Source organism: Phyllobates terribilis, unplaced genomic scaffold (assembly GCF_046119375.1).
Source record: "Phyllobates terribilis strain yellow unplaced genomic scaffold, ASM4611937v1 Scaffold_5__5_contigs__length_657084704, whole genome shotgun sequence".
NCBI lineage: Eukaryota > Metazoa > Chordata > Amphibia > Anura > Dendrobatidae > Phyllobates > Phyllobates terribilis.
Window position 1 is genome coordinate 350,532,115 of NW_027362765.1, and position 20,413 is coordinate 350,552,527.

General features: G+C 49.3%; 1 pseudogene; it reads right to left on the reverse strand.

Annotated features, from left to right (window-relative positions):
• Positions 1–4,453: 4,453 nt before the first annotated feature.
• The window catches only part of LOC141273168 (pancreatic lipase-related protein 2-like), a 45,442-nt pseudogene continuing 29,482 nt past the window's right edge, over positions 4,454–20,413 (reverse strand).

The window sequence follows — 20,413 nt, forward strand, 5'->3', positions numbered from 1 at the left end:
CAAATGACTGATTTTGGAGCGAAGTTATATGTGATCCGTGTGACGGACAAACCACAATTTTAAATACAGGGCCTGTTGGTAACTACACTGTGTTCCAAATTATTATGCAAATACTATTTTCTCAGATTTTCCCACATTCCCTCTATGAATTGCCGTCATTGTAATTTTCCAGTCTAATAACTATTCGAGGACAATTGAAAGGTTTTTGTATAAACTGCCGATGATAACAGGAGATTTATAAAAAATAAAACACTCAAAATGCCCTCACAATGCAGGTTCCACATTATTATACACAGCAGAGGTTTCAACCTTTTCATTTTAATAAAGAACAAAAAAATGGTCATTTGTGAAATTCTAAGCATTAGCAGGTTATTACACACTGAAATCAAACAGTTTTCACCTCAAAACTTTATTCTAGGTGATGTTACATTTGCACATAGGACCCCTTGTTGGAAAGGAGCTTCTGAACTCTCTCGTCCATTGAATTTGTCAGGTTTTGGATGGTTTCTGCTTCAATTGTTTTGCATGAGGACAGAATACCCTCCCAGAGCTGTTGCTTAGATGTGAACTGCCTCCCGCCATCATAGACACTCCTTTTGATGATGCTCCAGAGGTTCTGAATGGGGTAGAGGTCAGGGGAGCATGGGGGTCACACCATAAGTTTGTCCCCTTTTATGCCCATATCAGCCAGAGATGCAGATGTGTTATGTGCAGCATGAGACGGGGCATTATCATGCATGGAATGATCTCGATGGTCCAGATGGATGGAGTGGAGGATGGCTGGTTGATGGACACCCCATGCAAACACGGATACAGCGCCAACAAGGAGGAGGTGGAGTAATGTTTTGGGCTGGAATCATGGGGAGAGAGATTGTCGATCCCTGAAGGGGTAAAGATGAACTCCATAATGTATGTGGAGTTTCTCAAACAGCACTTCCTTCCATGGTTCAAGAAGAACCGTGTATTCCGCAGCAAGATCATTTTCATGAATGATGCACTAACTAATCAATACATCTGGCTACTCACATTCTAGGGCTAACCGAGCCCATATACAGAGGTTATATAAATCTATGTTGGAGTTGAATAAAGGACACTTGGAGCTGTGCCATAGCTGATCAAGGAGAGCTTACATCCGACTGTGTGTCTGATGTTATTCTTTCTTGCATGCACTTGATCATATCCATTAGGCGAGGAGCAGGCAACTAGTGAACATACCAAAGTGTTCACCCCAACACTCCCACACCCCTGACCGGCAGCTTCCCGTGTACAGCCCCTCCCACACCCCTGACTGGCAGTTTGCTGACAATGCAGTGTACACTGAAGCTGCCAATCACTGGTGGGGGCGGGGCTATACAGATTAGCTGGACTGCCTGGCACATGAGACCTAGTCCTGCTGTGATAATCTCCTGCTGATAAAACACTGATAGTATTGAAACTACAGCAAGCTGCTGAGCAAGTGTCATTACTGGAATCAGGGTCTTTGCCCCTAAATTATGCTGCCTTCAGATTAAATAACAAAAACCTGATGACGGATTCCCCTTAAATAAATGCAAAATGTGCATTCATGGCAGTGTATATCACTACAAGTAGCAGAATGCCTGGGGGTCAGACCAGGGCTGGAGGATCAGATCCATGATCCTAGGAGGAAGAAGATTGCCGATCCGACCATTGATTGTATAGTGACGGCGCGTCATACCCAGGGGAGAAACAACTAACTGCTACACTACAAAGCATCAAAGGATCCCACCGAACCGACACATTGTATGCACCAGTAACAAAGGATCCCACCAAACCGACACATTGTATGCACCAGTAACAAAGGATCCCACCAAACCGACACATTGTATCCACCAGTAACAAAGGATCCCACCAAACCGACACATTGTATCCACCAGTAACAAAGGATCCCACCGAACCGACACATTGTATCCACCAGTAACAAAGGATCCCACCGAACCGACACATTGTATTCACCAGTAACAAAGGATCCCACCTAACCGACACATTGTATCCACCAGTAACAAAGGATCCCACCTAACCGACACATTGTATCCACCAGTAACAAAGGATCACACCGAACCGACACATTGTATCCACCAGTAACAAAGGATCACACCGAACCGACACATTGTATCCACCAGTAACAAAGGATCACACTGAACCGACACATTGTATCCACTCACCAAGGAAGATGTGACTCCAAATTCATTTTTAAGGTGCCTTCAAGGCAAATTTAGGGGCGACTCAGAAAGGAGATGTCCTTCCTTATTAGAGAATAATTGGGGGTGATACCTGAGCGCCTTTCTATTACAACGAGCTCCTTTCTTGTTCAGGGTGAGGGGCTTCTCCCAGTCAGCTACACTTTAAAGGGGGGGGGGGGGGGGGTGTTCATCTTGTGATGGAAAGGAAAAAATATATATAATTTTTTTATAATTAAATGGATTTGGGACTAAAAATCCTACATTCTGCAGATTATTGCAGCACTGACCTCCAGCCACCTGCAGAGCATCACCCCCACCTACTCACAGGTGCATACCTTATTCTGCAGATTATTGCAGCACTCACCTGCAGAGCATTGCTTACATTGTGTTATCACTGTGTGAAAGTCCAGCAGCCAGCCATCACTGACAGCCTGCAGTGGTCGGGTATGTTAGGAGTTGTAGTTGCTCTGGGCTCATCCCTGGCCGCAGCTCACTAGTCACTGGTGCAGAACCTGCGCAATCACTAATAGCTGCAGATTTCCTGCTGCCGGCGCCAAAGTAAACGAGAAATGTTTACACCGAGCTCAGAGGAATCCTCTGCTGACAAGAAGACCATGGACCCGGATACGTCAGAAACTCGCCCAACAGGAGCCTGGCGAGAAGCCAGACCCCAAGGGTCACCAGCACAATCTGTCCCCAGGGACCAAGACAAGAACATGACAGGAGTAGTAGTTTTATCACTTTATACCTATGGGGTGAGGCCATGGGACTAACAGTAAGAGACCCCCGCACAGGACCCCGTGCCATCCTGTGACCCGGCTCCAGAATGTCCTAGAACCAGTCCGCCCCCCGTGGACGGCTGACATGTTTTTGCACTTGCGGTTCTCCCATCACCGTATGAGGACGCCTTTATGGGATTTATTTACCTTATAAAGTTCTGAGAGACGGGAAAATAATCGTGGAGTAAAATCAAAGCTGCAGCCAGTGTGGTAACACTAGAGGCCATGATGAAAAACTAGTACATGAAAAGTAGAAGACAGATTACAGCTCTGGAGCAGAGTGATCTATCCCATTACTAAAGCAATCAAAGCGCCTCTGCTATATGTGGCCATGCCCAGTACTGCAGCTCAGCCTATGATCACCGATTACACAGCGATTGCTCATTGTGGGCAGGATACGTCTCTACCTGGAGCCCCCATAAATATACATTGAAGCGCTCCGGTCAGTGGACGGTAACAATTTTAGGTTTAAGTTTTTGCACAGGAAATCTAAATGAATGCATTAACAGAAGTGCGTGTGACCCCCCCATCCTTGTGAACTCTGAGGTCTGACTACTGGGACCCCCAAGGATGCAAAGATTGAGGCTCTGGAGAGCTCCGTCTAGAGTGCAGCATGGTCGAGTACGCACAACCCCACTCCTTGCATTGTCAGTGGGAGCATTAGGCTCAGCCATGCCGCTTTACTGACACCACCACTGACCGGGTACTGGGCAGGGGGTCCCCGAGTCACCCCTGGGTAGAGGTAGACATCACTGCACTCTGCATCCAGTCAGTAATGGATGATGCCCAGCACACAGGGGGGCCCAGCCGGTCTCATGGCTCCAGCACACAGGGGGCCCGGCCCGTCACAGTGATGGACAATCCAGTGCCGGAGGAGAGCGAGGACCAGGGAGCGCTATGGCTGGGACAGGACGATTCCAGCTGCCCGGCCAGGTGACAGCGTGGCACCCTGCTGTTCACAGGTACCACAGGACCCAAAAGGGTGCACGGGCAGACTTCTCCACAAGAGGCCCTCATTACATACAAACATCTCCACCCTTCCACTTCATACCACCAGAGGGAGCCCGTTAGGGATATATATGGAGGGTGGAGCCAGGCAGTTCAGTCAGAAGTTCAGTTAGGCTGAGGAGAGCATGCTGATGCTGAGAGCAGCAAAGACGCAGCACGTCTGCTGCTGTATTGAGGGCCCCCGAGTGTGGCCGAAGGAAAAGAGGAGAGGAGAGAGGAGTTGAGGGGGCAGAGTAGCATCATTGGCTCACCCAGAGTATACAAACCGGACAACAGGTCCGCGCCTACAGGGTCCCTTTATAGTCAGTAGGGATCACCGGCATACCAGGAGGACTACAAGTCCCTAGCCGACCTGAAGCTAAACCCATTACAGGACCAGGAACCACGAAGGCCCCAGCACCCAGGGATAGTGGTTGCCAGTGGAAGGTCCTACTACCAAGCGAGTGAACCCTCAGACAGGACGAGTCGTATAATGCAGATTTTATTGTGTGCTCAGAAAATGGTACAAGGGTCGAGCTTTTGCTGGATTCCTTCTTTCGTCACCTCGTCGCCACAGAAGAGATATCTGGAAGGAAAGACATGAAAGTCATTGTCCTAGAAATATCCAGGATCCTGCTCATAAGGCTCCGCACCACCATGGAGATCAGAAGAAGCCTCAAGACTCCCAATCAGCACCTTCAGGTCCTAACATACTGCTCCAACTACCCCCCTAATGCCAAGGAGCCACACATTAAAGAGCCTCTGCCAGCACAGGATGACTGTTCACACCAAGCACAGGTGCCAAGCATTCATATACACCTTCCCACCTGCTCGTTCTCCCTCCATCTCCACGCTTCTCTGCCAGAGCCGTGAAAAAGAGGAGGGCAGAGAGAGATGGAAACCAAGCAGGTGGCAAGGTGTGTATAAGCGATTGGCCACCATAAAGCACCAAGACTTCGTTTGAACAGTTTGGGCTGACAGCAGACCCGCCTGGATAATGGGGGCCGAGGCCACAGCCCCCCCAGAGGACACCAGCCTGGATGAAACTTTCCTGCTCTGGACTGCGGAACATTCCATACCACAGGTGCCACCATGACAGAGCGCTGGCCGCCCATCCTATACACCCAGGCGGTAGACAAAGCCATACGCGGAGGACATCCACAATCTCACAAGAGGTTGACCTAGACAACCAGATGGCATGATGCATTTCCACAGTGAATTCCCCCCATGCTGACCTTGTGCAATACCAGAGGGTCAGAGCTGAGAAATTAGGCTGTAGCTGCCTTCTACTTACATTGCTCTGCTGGGCCCATGTTCTACAGCTATGGTCGTGGCCCCCAGGGTCGCTTGAATGACATAAATGGCCTCCTTGTGCCAGATGAACTCCACTTGGATGACTGGGTGAATGTCCATCTCCACGTCAATGAGGGCAGAATAGGATTTCCCAGAGTGAATAAATCCACTAGAGACAGAAGCAGGGCATTACAACAATCCCCATGAGTCAGTGCCTAGTCAGGTGATGAGCGGTGACTTACCTGTGCACGATGTACTGAGGAGAACAACCAACCTTCCCACAAAGGGAGACACTGAACGAGCCCATGACGAACATGCTCCCGGTGATGGTCAACATCACCCGGTACCTCCAGCCTGGAAGACAGAAGAAGCATCAGATGTCACAAGTCCCCAGTGTGTATGGTCAACCCCAAAAGTCAGTACAGGCTGGATCCTACAGCATTGACCGCCACGACCCCTCCACCTACGTAGCAGGTTCTCCACATCACCGGTGTTAAGAAGACTTCATTGGTGGGATTTTTGGTGTAAGAATCAGCGTAGTATCCCATCAAGGCACAGCTTCCATTATTGCATGGGAATCCAGCACCCTGCAAGAGACAGTATTCTGAGATCTGCTCCTGAATGTCACGGATGATCTCTTCATTTGGCATTACAGACACCTTAGATCTGTCTCACTCTAGGACCTAGCTCCCTCCTGCTCTAATCAACACACTGGCCTGGGTGTTTAAATACTTTCAGTTTGCTAAAGGGAGGCACCGGTGATATTCACATGTCTCCCTGTGAAGGCTTGGTGCTATTGTAGTCTGCTTACTTCCTCACTTTTGTCTATGACGATGTTTGGTGTAATCTCTCTGAAGTCGGCTCAAGCCAAGTTATCCCCCCCCCCACCGTGTTTGTCTCCCTTGCTGTCTTTAGTTGTTAGTGGGGACTGACTGGGGCTCATCCCCCACTTCTCTAGCCAGGGCCTTGCTCTAGGGAGAGACAAGGTTTTAGGTTGCTACTTGGCGATTGTGGAGCAACCAATATAGAAACGTTAAGGGGTGGGGGGCAGAATGATAACAGATCAGCCTAGGTGGTCTCCACCCCTTCTTTCCTATAGAGACTTTTCTATATACCCAGTAGACGGTCCTTGAGCAGGTGCCCGGAGAGGCAGAACAACTACCAAAGCACCACTGACCTCCTGGAAGTCTCTGTACGAGGGCCCTGGGTAACCCACAAACCCATTAGGAAAGAGGATACTTTGTGTGAATAATGCGACACTTCGCTGATGACTACACAGAATCTTCTCTTCAATTCCTGAAATACAAGTCACAACCATTAGAAATCTTATCAGGTAAGAGCCGACACCTGGAAGAAAGTGCACGTTACCGTCTATCACATCGTCCAGGTCCCCAAGCCTCAGGTAAGACTTGGCACACCCCGGCTGTTCCTTCCCTCCATTGGCAAAAAAGTCAAGATGACCGACCAACTGACTCATCCCAAACCCACCAAGACCTAGAAGAAATTGGGGCACATGATTAGAGAGACCCCATAATAATAGAACAAGCCCAGCCAGCAGGGATAAAGTTAACCATCTGTCTGCTGTGACATATTTATATCTCCTTCAAATGAAGGTTTGAGCTAAGGGCAGTGGTCCCAGAATACCCACCGAATTTGTCAATAGTGGGGGGTCCATCTGTATGAATTATGTCCACCAGCACTGCATCAGATGGGTCCAACCGCACGTCAGGTGGGGTGTGCGCAAAGTAGGGTCCTGCAGGGTCCAACCCTAAGAAAAAGAAAAATTAAAAAGTGTGAAAATCACTGAATATCACCCATCAGAATCTGAGCGCTCCTAGGCGTAGCCGCCCTACCTGATATCCGAGCGATTCCTGGACACCTCTTACCAGCTTCTCCAGCAACATGTGCTCCCAAACTATGTCCGATCAGGTAGATGCTACTCAGCGGGTGACTGTAGTGGTCCTACAGAGACGCAGAAGAGTTAGAGGGCCAAAATATAAAGAGCTGGATACCTACATGACTGAAATGTAGAATTAGGGGGGGTGGGGGGTGGGACCATGACAGGTCCCATGTGTTTCCAAGCTTGATAAAACCCTTTGAGATGTCTTCAGCCTTCTTGTTAGAAGCTTTTACATGCGAGAAAGAAGCAGAAGTTGGGTTTAAAGCGTCGTAATCCATGAACAAGGGACCTCCATATTCCAAGCTGCTCCCTCCCCCCTCTCCTAGCAGAAGTCGCAGCACAATGAAGCTCTGTCATCACACCAGTCTGCTCATCCTCGCACCACAGGATACTGAGACGTTATAAGAAGAAATTTTATCCTTAATTCCATAGAGCTTTAGGATATCAAAATATTTCCACAAGTTTCAGAACCCACCCTTAGATAGTCTATAAAATACGCCACTTCTGCTCCCACGACTAGGACGTTGTTGGCGGCTTGTGTGTACATGGCCATCGACCCTCCGCTCCAGTCCACGATGAAACAGTTCAGGTCTGACACCTGCAGCAGAGTCTGGAGCAGAGGACATCAGTGAGCATTATCGTAGCGACTCCAGTATACCGGCCGACCCTACGACACGGCACTCACCCGGCACATGTCCGGCAGCCAGGCCTTCTCTCCTGCCTCCAAGAATCCGTGGATAATGAAGTGGGATTTCCTGCTGGGATCAAACTTTGTTTCCGAGACCGAAGAGACATTAAGAGCACTGATCACCTAAAGAAAGAGGACAGGAGGTGTTTGGCCTCACACCATTGAGGTGCAGAGGTAGCAGACAGACCCAAAGGATATGACCCTGCCCCACATAGGAAGACACTGACAATAAGTGATAGGTGGGGCCCTAATATGGCTTTTCCATTGGGGCCCGAGAAGTCTGGAGTTTTACCTCCGATTAACGTACAATACAGCACATAGGCCCCTATGGCACCGCACTACAGAGCTGTGGGCACTTCATGTGCCGCCATGTTGCGTCCTGTGTAGCACCAGAGGTCCCCAGTGCTCTGGCAAGGACTGTGAACAAGACCCCTCCTAGCAGCCCCCCAAAGACTCAAGACTTCTATTCAGTAACCCCTGGATGAGGGGCATAGAAACGAGCACCGCTGCCTCTATACACATGGGACCTCCGTATACAGTGACATTGTATTACTACAGCTTGAACTGAAGAGAATCCTGCAGGTTTGTCCCCTCTGACCAATGAGGACCCTCAACATCCCCCTATCAGGATCCTCATCATTGCCACCAACAAACATGCACTTACTTGGAAGTGTTCGGGGGTTTCTCTAGTGAACAGAAGGAAGAGGGTGTTGATCACTTCTGACGGCCATGGATGTCTGCTGATGGGCCTCTCCAGGGTGAAGGAGTACGGAGGGGAGTCCGAGAAACATCCCAACCGGTCATAGCAGACCTCTCCAGCTGAAGGAACCAACAGGAGATCACCACCATTTACTGATGTCATATAGGAACAAAGCTGGAGACAGCCTGGCACCAAACCACAGGCACCACCGGTCCTACTCCAGTCACAATCAAAGCTGCAGCCACAAAACGGCTCCCTAGGGGCTTCTAGGATGTAAAACGCCAAATCCTCTACAAAACAAACTGCACCGCCCACGAGAAGACATTCCTGACCGGTCCAGTGCTAAACCATTTCATATTTACTCTAAAGAGAAAACCATACAGCAATATATGTGCATACACAGAGTGCAGCTCTGGAGTATAATACAGGAGGTATCAGTAATGTAAGTACACAGTGACTGCAGCTCTGCAACATACTACAGGATAAGTGTTGTACATATACAGTGAAACTTTATGGGATCAGTAGTGTCAGCACTATTATCATACAGACAAACATCAGGGTTCACACCTCTGTGCTGTGGGATTTCCTAGCATTCAGGCTTCTCCTCTGTAATGTATATCCTACAGAGAAGCCTCTGCAATGTGATGGACATGATACTTAACCGCCTGTATTCAGACACTCACCCCTCACAGCCAACACAATGATGATCACTAAGAGCCACTGCAACCACCACAAAGCCTTGGCTCCTCTCACCCAGGTCCTGAGTGTAAGTGCTTGCTCTGCAGGTGGAGCAGATTCCCTTCACCTGCTCTGACCACTCATCATATTAACCATTTATGGTGCATTCAGATGTTACACTTGAAGCCAGTTGACGCTACTGACCACTGTGGAGGACTGAGGCCATGTTTCAGTGAGCAAAAATGCTAAGTCCATGTTCACACATTCAGCATTTGTGTATTTTTTGACATCAGTATTTCTAAACCAAAACCAGGAGTGGGCGAAAAATGCAGAAGTTATGACATGTTTCTATTATACTTTTACTCCGATTGCTCCACTCCTGGTTATGATTTACAAATACTGAGGTAAAGAAACTGCCGAAATACTCACAGTGTGCACGTGGCCTATCATTTTTGCTGCTTTTTTATTGCAGATTTGAAGCAGGGTCTTTTTTTAATACTTCTTTATATTGCAGAAACTCTGAAATTTTGTACCTAAAAATTCAACTGTGCTTTTCACGCGCAGTTTTTCAGGCTTCCTGTAGAAGTTTAGAGGGAAAATGCACCAAAACCCATAGTTCTGTAGGATCCTAATCTCACCATGGCCAGAGGCCGAGTTGTCATGAAATTACATCAACTAAGGTTGGAATGTTGAACGCAGATAATTTACTGTACAAATAAACAGTAGAAAAATGCAGCATTTACGCTATGTGGGAACATGGACTTAGATGACTGTATGATTTTGCTGCAGGACAGTGTCAGCTGCTAAACTTTGGGACCATTAGAATCCATGTACGTAAGTAAATCTTCTCTGGGCAGGGTGAGATGGGTGGTAGAGGTGGGAGAAGGGATTTACTGGACTCTGGGTCAGTTCTCTGTGACCGCTGGACGGGAGATCTGAGAACCTCCTTATATCTCGGCTCTTCTTTTGATTAGCCAGTGTGGTGCGACTTTACCATTGCGAGGTGACATCCCATGACATTGCACCGGGCCGGCAGAGCAAAAGAGCCGGGAATGTCAGGAGTAAAGAAGAGGTTTGCCGAGCTCCTGACCAGTGGAGACAAATGTCAATGAAAGTCCCCCGTACTGCTAAGTGACAATGGAGGTGAATTCACAGGACACCAAGCAGAAGACTATCCAAGAAAACACTGGATCGGGCACCAAAATTCAGTCTGAGCTCCATAAGAGCCCCATAAGAGCGGTGGCACACCGCAGGGCAATCGGTGAGATATGGCATGGACATTGGATGTATCTTCAGGGGAGGTCCTGTGCCTGTCATCAGGGAGTGTAGCATCGGCGTCTCTGCCCCCTGCCAGGCAGAGACGCCGTCCCTCTCACCGCTGCTCTCCTCGCCTGGCGTTCTCCAGCGCTCCTCTTCATGCTGCTGCCGGCACACGCAGCTCCCCGGGGACTGTGCTTAGGGCGAGCGCGCTACCCCCCTCTTAAAGGGGCCGCGCGAGCCGCCCTAAGGAGTCCCCGGCCAATTGCCAGAGGTCCTCCCATATATAAGGCACCTCCTCCAAAATGGAGGTGCCCGAGCAATAGTTGATGCACAGTGTACTTACCTCTGCTTCAGCCCCGCTGCTAGCCTGACTACTAGTCCTGCCTGCCAGCCTGACTACTCTCCAGCCCGACAGTCAGTCTTCCGTCCAGTCCACCAGTCTGTCTATGGGTTTTGCCCGCCTGCTTACCTGGAAGCACCTGCCCGCTACCTGCCGTGCCTACCTGGAGGCTCCTGCTTGCTACCTGTCGTGCCTACCTGGAGGCTCCTGCTGTCACTTGCCGTGACCACCTGTCAGCCTACCTGGAGGCTCCTGCTGTCACTTGCCGTGACCACCTGTCAGCCTACCTAGAGGCTCCTGCCCGTCACTTGCCATGACCACCTGTCAGCCTACCTGGAGGCTCCTGCCCGTCACTTGCCGTGACCACCTGACAGCCTACCTAGAGGCTCCCGCCTGTCGCCTGTTGTGTCTGCCAGTCTATCCACCCGGATCACTCGTCAGCCTGCCTGCTGTGCCATCTGCAATACCGGTCAGTCCCTGCCATCTGTACCGTGGGAGCCACCTGCTCCCTTACAAGGTCGTCCCCAGAGTAGCACCTGGTCCCTCTGCTCGGATCCTCCCAGGTCACAGAGTCATTAGCCGCCGTACGACCTAGGTCGCTCCGAGTTGATACCTAGTTACGCCCCTCTGGGTCCCTCCTTGCACCGCAGCACAGAGGTTCCACCATCCGGATCCGTAACAGGGAGGACATGTCATTGGTGCCATCTCTGCAGTCACACAGGGGCCCAGGACGTTGAAGTGCCAAAGCAGGTAGAATTGTTATTATACATCGCTATTAAACTACAAAGGGCCCGTATCCTGTTCTTGCACAAGGACCCTTTTCTATCTGTCTGCCAGTGCCTGGCATGGAAGGTGCCAGCTGCTACTAACAAAATAAAGAAACAGGAGGACAATTACGTAATTGACTGACAAGTGATGGACGAGGCCACGGCTGCTTCTCCTACTAGGTCGGTTATTGGGGAACTCACAGTGAGCGTATGGTATATACACTTCCAATTCCAATGCATGGAACATATATATACACTGCTCAAAAAAATAAAGGGAACACTGAAATAACACATCCTAGATCTGAATGAATGAAATATTCTCATTGAATACTTTGTTCTGTACAAAGTTGAATGTGCTGACAACAAAATCACACAAAAATCATCAATGGAAATCACATTTATTAAGCAATGGAGGCCTGGATTTGGAGTCACCCCCAAAATTAAAGTGGAAAAACACAATGAGGCTGAGTATTGTGTGTGGCCTCCACGTGACTGTATGACCTCCCTACAACGCCTGGGCATGCTCCTGATGAGGCTGAGTATTGTGTGTGGCCTCCACGTGCCTGTATGACCTCCCTACAACGCCTGGGCATGCTCCTGATGAGGCTGAGTATTGTGTGTGGCCTCCATGTGCCTGTATGACCTCCCTACAACGCCTGGGCATGCTCCTGATGAGGCTGAGTATTGTGTGTGGCCTCCACATGCCTGTATGACCTCCCTACAACGCCTGGGCATGCCCCTGATGAGGCTGAGTATTGTGTGTGGCCTCCACGTGCCTGTATGACCTCCCTACAACGCCTGGGCATGCTTCTGATGAGGCTGAGTATTGTGTGTGGCCTCCACGTGCCTGTATGACCTCCCTACAATGCCTGGGCATGCTCCTGATGAGGCTGAGTATTGTGTGTGGCCTCCACGTGCCTGTATGACCTCCCTACAACGCCTGGGCATGCTCCTGATGAGGCTGAGTATTGTGTGTGGCCTCCACGTGCCTGTATGACCTCCCTACAATGCCTGGGCATGCTCCTGATGAGGCTGAGTATTGTGTGTGGCCTCCACGTGCCTGTATGACCTCCCTACAACGCCTGGGCATGCTCCTTATGAGGCTGAGTATTGTGTGTGGCCTCCATGTGCCTGTATGACCTCCCTACAACGCCTGGGCATGCTCCTGATGAGGCTGAGTATTGTGTGTTGCCTCCACATGCCTGTATGACCTCCCTACAACGCCTGGGCATGCCCCTGATGAGGCTGAGTATTGTGTGTGGCCTCCACGTGCCTGTATGACCTCCCTACAACGCCTGGGCATGCTTCTGATGAGGTTGCGGATGGTCTCCTGTGGGATCTCCTCCCAGACCTGGACTAAAGCATCCACCAACTCCTGGACAGTCTGTGGTGCAACATGACGTTGGTGGATGGAGCGAGACATGATGTCCCAGATGTGCTCAATCGGATTCAGGTCTGGGGAACAGGCGGCCAGTCCATACCTTCAATGCCTTCATCTTGCAGGAACTGCTGACACACTCCAGCCACGTGAGGTCTGGCATTGTCCTGCATTAGGAGGAACCCAGGGCCAACCGCATCAGCATATGGTCTCACAAGGGGTCTGAGGATCTCATCTCATTACCTAATGGCAGTCAGGCTACCACTGGCGAGCACATGGGGGGCTGTGCGGCCCTCCAAAGAAATGCCACCCCACACCATTACTGACCCACTGCCAAACCGGTCATGCTGAAGGATGTTGCAGGCAGCAGATCGCTCTCCACGTCGTCTCCAGACTCTGTCACGTCTGTCACATGTGTTCAGTGTGAACCTGCTTTCATCTGTGAAGAGCACAGGGCGCCAGTGGCCACTTTGCCAATCCTGGTGTTCTGTGGTAAATGCCAAGCGTCCTGCACGGTGTTGGGCTGTGAGCACAACCCCCATCTGTGGACGTCGGGCCCTCATACCACCCTCATGGAGTCGGTTTCTAACTGTTTGTGCAGACACATGCACATTTGTGGCCTGCTGGAGGTCATTTTACAGGGCTCTGGCAGTGCTCTTCCTGTTCCTCCTTGCACAAAGGCGGAGGTAGCGGTCCTGCTGCTGAGTTGTTGCCCTCCTGCGGCCCCTTTCACTTCTCCTGGTGTACTGGCCTGTCTCCTGGTAGCGCCTCCAGCCTCTGGACACTACGCTGACAGACACAGCAAACCTTCTTGCCACAGCTCACATTGATGTGCCATCCTGGATGAGCTGCACTACCTGAGCAACTTCTGTGGGTTGTAGAGTCCGTCTCATGCTACCACGAGTGTGAAAGCACAACCAACACTCAAAAGTGACCAAAACATCAGCCAGAAATCATTGGTACTGAGATGTGGTCTGTGGTTCCCACCTGCAGAACAACTACTTTATTGAGGGGGTCTTGATAATTGCCAATAATTTCCATCTATTGTCTATTCCATTTGCGCAACAGCATGTGAAATTGATTGTCAATCAGTGTTGCTTCCTAAGTGGACAGTTTGATTTCACAGAAGTTTGATTTACTTGGAGTTATATTCTGTTGTTTAAGTGTTTGCTTTATTTTTTTGAGCAGTGTATATATATATATATATATATATATATATATATATATATATATATATACACCTCGGTACGGTCACTGCCAGCTCCACAGTAACACAAGAAAACTAGTGTGACGACTCAGAGTCAATCTGGCCACTTGTGTGGGGGAGAAATATTCTTAATTATGCCAGATGTACTATTCCTTTGTACAGTAAATTAAGGGACATAAGCCATTGTTTCATGTGAGACTGTCTGATGACCCTTTTTGTTTGCTAATTTTTGGAATGCCTGCTGATTACAGATTGCATCAGTCCCCTGCAGTGTACTAGTCTGCACAACTTGGAGGACAATTATGCAGTCTAATTGAACAATGAGGTAACAACCATGAATACCTCCCCTCAATCCTGTGGGGCACAGTGCTCTGAAATGGGAGCTGAAGGTTATAAAGGGGCCCTGCTGCTGTCACCAGTGTGATTCTACAGGACTTCAGCCTAGGGGCCATGGTTGCAGCTAATGGAATACAGATCTGCTCCACTGCCCAAAACTGAGCCCACAAATTAGTTTGGATAACCCAGGTTGGGACAATCGGGTCACCTGGCCACATACCTCGCAGTGCTCTGTCAGCTTCCAAAGCTTGCCACTATCTTCTTTCTGTGGGTGCCCACCAAAAGCGGGGTACTACTGGTTGGGTTAGTTGTCCATGGATGCCCCAAAGTCACAGAGGTTCTCATCCCCAGCAAGCCAGCAGATGAGTGAAACTCTGTCATTTGCACCATCTTGTGATCCTTGCTGGGAATGTAATATATTCTTATAATTGTTGGTGACCCAATAAAGTCTTACAAGAGTGTGATGCCCTCTCCCTGTGTTGTCTGAGTAATATTATATGCCCACAGGGAAGGAGCACAGGCATTCAGAGAGATGAGCCCCAGCCTGTGGGGGCTTTCTAAAGGCAGCAAGGACAGCGGGTGAGAGCACCCCCTGACTCTAGTGTCTCCACGACTAGTTCATAATTCAAAATCTGTATTTATCAAATAAAAGTCACACCCCCATACCTCACCTGGGTGACCTCAGATTGGGGCTGGTGAATGGGAAGCGGCTAGGTCCCTCAAAATTATGGTATCCCCGATTTTCAGGATGCCTCCTCACCTGGAGGTCCCAGTCGGCAGATAGTAATGCCAAATTTCCTAGCATGATTTTAGCTATCCATAGATAGGAAACATGGCATATATATAATGATCCCTGTATTACGTGTACATTATGCACTATATATAGAGCTTCTGTGTATAGTGTCATTGGTGATCACTGTATTACCTGTACAGTAAATACAGAGCTCCTGTGCATAATGTCACCAGTGATCACTGTATTACTTATATACTCAATATAGTATATCTGCACCAGACAATATTCAATATTCTATCATTGTTTTCTGAGCTTCTGATGTATGTTAATTAGATTTGGTGCTCTGCTGAAGTAGCGTATATATTGCACATAAAAAAAACAAAAAAAACGGCACTCACCAATTCAGTAAAGTCTTTCATTCCATTACATGGGACATGGATTCGGACTTTTAGCATTTTTACTGAATTGGTGAGTGCCGCTTTTCACTCTTCTTTCTTATGTGCAAGATATTACCTATACACTATATACAGGGCTCCTGTGTATAATGACACTAGTGATCACTATATTATATGTACACTAATGCTACATACAGAGCTCATATATATAATGTCACAAGTGGTAATATTAGTGTCATTAGCATTGGAATTTCTATTCATGATCACTATTGCAGTATTATTTGGTGTGGCTGTTTTTTTCCCCCCTTGTATGTAGTTTTATTCGGTCAGTATGTGGTGGTAATATGATCTGGTCATGGTGTGGTGGTATTTTTCCATTGTATGTGGAATTATTTTCTCACTGTGTGGTGATAATATGTGGTCTGGTCATGGTGTGGCGGTATTTATCCCTTGTATGTGGTAGTATTGGTGTTGGTATAGTGGATTGTGTTGTGCATGGAGGTCATGTGTTCTCTCTGATATCAATAAGGTGAAGAATATTTATTTACAACAGAGATTAATGATTTGGATGTTTAACCCCTCGCAGTCCTGTGACTATTACACAGTAGCAAATATGCAGAAGTTCTCCCATGAAAACAAGTAATCACCTATCCTAAGGCCACGTTCACACGTTCAGTATTTGGTCAATATTTTACATCACTATTTGTAAGATAAAACCAGGAGTGGGTGAAAAATGCAGAAGTGGTGACAAGTTTCTATTATACTTTTCTTTTGACTGTTCCACTCCTGATATTGGCTTACAAATACTAATGTAAAATACTGACCTCATAGTGAACATGTGAACATGGCCTAAAGATACAGTTTACATACCCTGGCAGAAGTTTTCCTTTCTTGGCCTTGTTTCAGAGAGTATGAATGTTAACCAATAAAACTTTTTCTCCACTCATGGTTATTGGTTGGGTGAAGCCATTTATCGTCAAACTACTGTGTTTTCTCTTTTTAAATCTTAATGACAACCAAAAACATCCAAATGACTCTGATCAGAAGTTCACATACCCCAGTTCTTAATACCGTGTATTGCCCCCTCTAACATCAATGACAGCTTGAAGTCTTTTGTGGTAGTTGTGGATGAGGTTCTTTATTTTCTCAGATGGTAAAGCTGCCCATTCTTCTTGGCAAAATGTCTCCAGTTCCTGTAAATTCCTGGGCTGTCTAGCCTGAACTGCGCGCTTGAGATCTCCCCAGAGTGGCTCAATAATATTGAGGTCAGGAGACTGAGATGGCCACTCCAGGACCTTCACTTTGTTCTGCTGTAGCCAATAACAGGTCGACTTGGCCTTGTGCTTTGGATCGTTGTCATGTTGGAACGTCCAAGTACGTCCCATGCGCAGCTTCTGGGCTGATGAGTGCAAATTTGCCTCCAGTATTTGCTGATAACATGCTGCATTCATCTTTCCTTCAACTTTTACCAAGTTTTCTGTGCCTTTGTAGGTTATACATCCCCAAGTCATCAGCGATCCACCTCCATGCTTTACTGTAGGAATGGTGTTCCTTTCATCATAGGCCTTGTTGACCTCTCTCCAAATGTAACGCTTATGGTTGTGGCCAAAAAGTTCAATTTTGGTCTCATCACTCCAAATTACCTTGTTCCAGAAGTTTTGAGGCTTGTCTCTGTGCTGTTTGGCGTATTGTAGGCGAGATACTTTGTGGCATTTGCACAGTAATGGCTTTCTTCTGGTGACTCCACCATGCAGCCCATTATTCTTCAAGTGCCTCCTTATTGTGCATCTTGAAACATCCACACCACTAGTTTTCAGAGAGTCCTGAATTTCAGCTGATGTTATTTGTGGGTTTTTCTATGCATCCCGAACAATTTTCCTGGCAGTTGTGGTAGAAATTTTTGTTGGTCAGATACTGATGATGGAGGCGAGGGGCGGTCACCAGATACTGATGATGGAGGCGAGGGGCGGTCACCAGATACTGATGATGGAGGTGACGGGCAGTCACCAGATACTGATTATGGAGGTGACGGGCAGTCACCAGACACTGATGATGGCGGTGACGGGCGGTCACCAGATACTGATGACGGAGGTGACGAGCGGTCACCAGATACTGATGACAGAGGTGACAGGCGGTCACCAGATACTGATGACGGAGGTAACGGGCGGTCACCAGATACTGATGACGGAGGTGACGGGCGGTCACCAGATACTGATGATGGAGGTGACAGGCGGTCACCAGATACTGATCATGGGGTTGACAGGCGGTCACCAGATACTGATGATGGAGGAGATGGGCGGTCACCAGATACTGATGATGGAGGTGATGGGCGGTCACCAGATACTGATGATGGAGGTGACAGGCGGTCACCAGATCCTGATGATAGAAGTGACGGGCGGTCACCAGATACTGATGAAGGAGGTGACGGGCGGTCACCAGATCCTGATGATAGAAGTGACGGGCGGTCACCAGAGTTACTGATGATGGATGTGACGGGTGGTCACCAGATGCTGATGACGGAGGTGACGGGCAGTCACCAGATCCTGATGATAGAAGTGACGGGCGGTCACCAGATACTGATGATGGAGGCGACGGGCCATTACCATATACTGATGATGGAGGTGACGGGCAGTCACCAGATACTGATGATGGAGATGATGGGGAGTCACCAGATACTGATGATTGAGGTGACGGGCGGTCACCAGATACTGATGACGGAGATGACGGGCGGACACCAGATACTGATGATGGAGGTGACGGGTGGTCACCAGATACTGATGATGGAGGTGACGGGCAGTCACCAGATACTGATGATGGAGATGATGGGGTGTCACCAGATACTGATGACGGAGATGACGGGCGGACACCAGATACTGATGATGGAGGTGATGGGCGGTCACCAGATACTGATGACGGAGGTGACGGGTGGTCACCACATACTGATGATGGCGGTGACGGGCTGTCACCAGATACTGATGACGGAGGTGACGAGCGGTCACCAGATACTGATGACGGAGGCGACGGGCCATTACCAGATACTGATGATGGAGGTGACGGGCAGTCACCAGATACTGATGATGGAGATGATGGGGAGTCACCAGATACTGATGATGGAGGTGATGGGCGGTCACCAGATACTGATAACGGAGGTGACGGGTGGTCACCAGATGCTGATGACGGAGGTGACGGGCAGTCACCAGATCCTGATGATAGAAGTGACGGGCGGTCACCAGATACTGATGATGGAGGCGACGGGCCATTACCAGATACTGATGATGGAGGTGACGGGCAGTCACCAGATACTGATGATGGAGATGATGGGGAGTCACCAGATACTGATGATTGAGGTGACGGGCGGTCACCAGATACTGATGATGGAGGTGATGGGCGGACACCAGATACTGATGATGGAGGTGATGGGCGGTCACCAGATACTGATGACGGAGGTGATACTGATGATGGAGGCGAGGGGCGGTCACCAGATATTGATGATGGAGGCGACGGGTGGTCACCAGATACTGATGATGGAGGTGACGGGTGGTCACCAGATACTGATGATGGAGGTGACGGGTGGTCACCAGATACTGATGATGGAGGTGAGTGGCGGTCACCAGATACTGATGATGGAGATGACGGGCAGTCACCAGATACTGATGATGGACGAGATGGGAGGACACCAGATACTGATGATGGAGGTGAAGGATGGTCACCAGATACTGATTATGGAGGTGACGGGCAGTCACCAGACACTGATGATGGCGGTGACGGGCGGTCACCAGATACTGATGACGGAGGTGACGAGCGGTCACCAGATACTGATGACAGAGGTGACAGGCGGTCACCAGATACTGATGACGGAGGTAACGGGCGGTCACCAGATACTGATGACGGAGGTGACGGGCGGTCACCAGATACTGATGATGGAGGTGACAGGCGGTCACCAGATACTGATCATGGGGTTGACAGGCGGTCACCAGATACTGATGATGGAGGAGATGGGCGGTCACCAGATACTGATGATGGAGGTGATGGGCGGTCACCAGATACTGATGATGGAGGTGACAGGCGGTCACCAGATCCTGATGATAGAAGTGACGGGCGGTCACCAGATACTGATGAAGGAGGTGACGGGCGGTCACCAGATCCTGATGATAGAAGTGACGGGCGGTCACCAGAGTTACTGATGATGGATGTGACGGGTGGTCACCAGATGCTGATGACGGAGGTGACGGGCAGTCACCAGATCCTGATGATAGAAGTGACGGGCGGTCACCAGATACTGATGATGGAGGCGACGGGCCATTACCATATACTGATGATGGAGGTGACGGGCAGTCACCAGATACTGATGATGGAGATGATGGGGAGTCACCAGATACTGATGATTGAGGTGACGGGCGGTCACCAGATACTGATGACGGAGATGACGGGCGGACACCAGATACTGATGATGGAGGTGACGGGTGGTCACCAGATACTGATGATGGAGGTGACGGGCAGTCACCAGATACTGATGATGGAGATGATGGGGTGTCACCAGATACTGATGACGGAGATGACGGGCGGACACCAGATACTGATGATGGAGGTGATGGGCGGTCACCAGATACTGATGACGGAGGTGACGGGTGGTCACCACATACTGATGATGGCGGTGACGGGCTGTCACCAGATACTGATGACGGAGGTGACGAGCGGTCACCAGATACTGATGACGGAGGCGACGGGCCATTACCAGATACTGATGATGGAGGTGACGGGCAGTCACCAG